The sequence below is a fragment of the Notolepis coatsorum genome, assembly GCF_963971535.1.
Source record: "Notolepis coatsorum genome assembly, contig: SCAFFOLD_333, whole genome shotgun sequence".
In the NCBI taxonomy this organism is placed as follows: Eukaryota; Metazoa; Chordata; class Actinopteri; order Aulopiformes; family Paralepididae; genus Notolepis; species Notolepis coatsorum.
Genome location: NW_028174174.1, coordinates 73,611 through 77,500, shown reverse-complemented (window position 1 = coordinate 77,500; position 3,890 = coordinate 73,611).

Here is a 3,890-nt window from a genome sequence, read left to right as displayed (position 1 = left end):
TAAATGGCCTTTTTCAGTGTTTGGCATTGTTTCCTAGCTATGTGGACTTATATTAATATGATATATGTCTCTAATTCTCATATTGGCGCATTCTTCCAATTCTCCTCTCACAATATTCACCCTCACTGAACTGAGTCATCTGAACATGTGCTGATTTGTGATGTCAGAGAGACTCAGCTGCATGATAATCTGCTGCGGGCGAGACTCAAACGGGATCTTGAGGTAGAAAAATGCTGTTACTTAGTACTTGATTAGAAATACAAAACAATGAAATAAAAAATAAAAAGAAAATACAGAGGTGTTCCATAAACTCACAGGAATTGTGTAAAAGTGCCCAAATAGTGAAAGAAATAGTAATCAATCAATCAATCAATCAAATTGATTTATAAAGCACATTTCACATGACGCGTGTCAACCAAAGTGCTGTACAGAGGGTAGATACACAAGATACATATAGACAACAATCACACTCCGTTTTATGGGAGGGCACACAGGCAAACACATAGAAAAACAGGGCATGAGTCAGTGAACGGGAAAGGCTAGTAGGTAGAAGTGGGTTTTGAGCCTCGATTTGAAGGCATCTATCGAGGGGGCGATAGTAAGATAGTTCCCCTTTAAGTTCTACTTAAGTAAATGTAGAGAAGTGTTTGCTATTGCGTGTACTTAAGTATCCACAGTAAAAGTGCACATTCTACATGACGTTTGTGTATCCATAGGTTGTGTTAAAGTGGCATGTGGCCCAGTGGTGTAAAAAAAATAGAACCATATATTATATATATATGGCCAAAAACACCAGCGTCCTTCATCGATAACCAATCACATGTTTGGGCCAGGTGTGGTTTTGAATGCAGTTTAAAGCAGGCAGTGCCCCTGGGTGTCTGTGGTTGACCTGTGTTGCTCTGGGTGTCTGTGGAAGACCTGTGTTGCTCTGGGAGTCTGTGGAAGACCTGTGTTGCTCTGGGAGTCTGTGGAAGACCTGTGTTGCTCTGGGAGTCTGTGGAAGACCTGTGTTGCTCTGGGAGTCTGTGGAAGACCTGTGTTGCTCTGGGAGTCTGTGGAAGACCTGTGTTGCTCTGGGAGTCTGTGGAAGACCTGTGTTGCTCTGGGTGTCTGTGGAAGACCTGTGTTGCTCTGGGAGTCTGTGGAAGACCTGTGTTGCTCTGGGAGTCTGTGGAAGACCTGTGTTGCTCTGGGAGTCTGTGGAAGACCTGTGTTGCTCTGGCGTTGGCTTCAACAGTGATGCAGAGCTCCGCTCTATTGCTGCCGGGCAGGTGAACTCACTCACGCTCATCTCCCAGAAGCTGCCTCATGCAGCTCTAACTGGATATGGAGCTTTTGCAAAACATGAAAGATGGCATCCAATATTGAACAGTGGCTTTATAATACATTATAAAGGCAGTGGTGGAAAGTAACTAAGTATTTGTACTCAAGTTGTGTACCAGTTTCGAGTTACTTGTACTTCATGTGCGTATTTTCATTTTAGGGAACTTTATACTTTTTTACTCCATTACATTTCAAGGGAAATGTTGTACGTTTTACTCCACTACATGTATCTGAATCCATGAGTTACTAGCTATTTTGAAGAAAAATATGTTTGCATAGAAAACGCAATATAAAATAAAAAAATTATGAAGATGATATACTTTTTCACATTTGAAGCCTGTTAACTTCAACGGGATGTAATCAGTGCAGCGTAACTGGACCACATACCACTTTAACACAACCTTTAATCAGAGCAGCGTAACTGGACCACATACCACTTTAACATAACCTTTAATCAGTGCAGCGTAACTGGACCACAAACCACTTTAACACAACCTTTAATCAGAGCAGCATAACTGGACCACATACCACTTTAACATAACCTATAATCAGAGCAGCATAACTGGACCACATACCACTTTAACATAACCTTTAATCAGAGCAGCGTAACTGGACCACATACCACTTTAACATAACCTATAATCAGAGCAGCATAACTGGACCACATACCACTTTAACATAACCTTTAATCAGAGCAGCGTAACTGGACCACATACCACTTTAACATAACCTATAATCAGTGCAGCATAACTGGAACACATAACACTTTAACATAACCTTTAATCAGTGCAGCGTAACTTGACCACAAACCACTTTAACACAACCTATAATCAGAGCAGCATAACTGGACCACATACCACTTTAACATAACCTTTAATCAGAGCAGCATAACTGGACCACATACCACTTTAACATAACCTTTAATCAGTGCAGCGTAACTGGACCACAAACCACTTTAACACAACCTATAATCAGAGCAGCATAACTGGACCACATACAGATACAGCCATGAAAAGTCCTGGAACAACTGTTAGGGGACCGTTTGGGGGCCGTTTGGGCATGGTTAATGGTAACAATGACCAGCAGGGGCGCTCTCACACAGCTGGTGACATCTACCCGACGCGCCGGCTTTTTGTTAATGCATTTAAACCACCATTTGTTAAACCATGTATTATTTTGGCCATATAGTGGCGCTGTTGCGAGTTTGTGGATGCTGCGCTGCTGTATCCACATTTAGGAGAAGAAAAAGAAGAAGAAGAAGAAGAAGAAGAAGAAGAAGAAGAAGAAGAAGAAGAAGAAGAAGAAGAAGAAGAAGAAGAAGAAGAAGAAGAAGAAGAAGAAGAAGAAGAAGAAGACTTTGTTTTGCAACTGGAGTCGTGTTTATTTTTCAAACGTAAACTAGTCAATAATATCTTAAACAATGTCACAACAGCAGTCAGTGTATATTTTCAACAATGCGTTTGTTTACCAATAGGTTAAACTGTTTTTGGATCTGTGTTGGCACTCTTTCAACATTTGGATTATAGCTCAGTCACAGCGTTACAGACCAGCGTTAAACTTTTCAGAGACGGTAAGTTAATTTAACTTATTCTAGTCTAAAGAAACCTATATATTACTATTTGTTAATCAGAGCGTTATTTGGTTATAACACCGTGTGTGTGCGTCGTGTGTGTGCGTGCGTGCGCGCTATATATTACTATTGATGAATGCGTTTGTTAATCAGAGCGTTATTTGGTTATAACACTGTGTGTGTGCGTGCGCGCTATATATATTACTATTGATGAATGCGTTTGTTAATCAGAGCGTTATTTGGTTATAACACTGTGTGTGTGTGCGCGATATATATTACTATTGATGAATGACACAGCGTGCGTTAAACTTTCCAGAGACACACTGACCAACTTTTCAGAGACTGTAAGTTCATTTAACTTATTCTAGTCTAAAGAAACCTATATATTACTATTTGTTAATCAGAGCGTTATTTGGTTATAACACCATGTGTGCGCGCTTGATAAAACAAAGCATCTACTGTATTACTGTGTGTTTCTATTGTGAGCAAGTCAAGCAAGTGTAATTGAACACAATACATGCTGTACAGTCTGCTAGGGGTAGGTACAAATAGAAAACTTCTATAACTGAACTGTCTAATAACTGAACTGTCTCATTGTATCTGTCTTTAGGATGCCTTAACGCTAGGTTATGACTATAACCAAGTTCTGTTAGTTAGAGGTGACGCTTGGCATCACACTGCACTATCTCGCGTACGTGCACGCGTACTGAATAAATTCCACAAATGTACCTCTAATACCAGTATTAGTCTGACCACACCCCTCATCAGCTTACCTTCATAAGCAGGTGTGTGGTCACCTGCTCTCCTCCTTCCCAAGCTTTCACCACAAGGTGAGGTCAAGGGCTGCAGCGGCCGTCTGATGCCAAGCGTCACCTCTAACTAACAGAACTTGGTTATAGTCATAACCTAGCGTTCTGTGCCGTTAGAGGCTCTGCTTGGCATCACACTGCACAATGGGAGGCCAAGCGGAGCCGCTGGCTGACAAATACACCCCGCT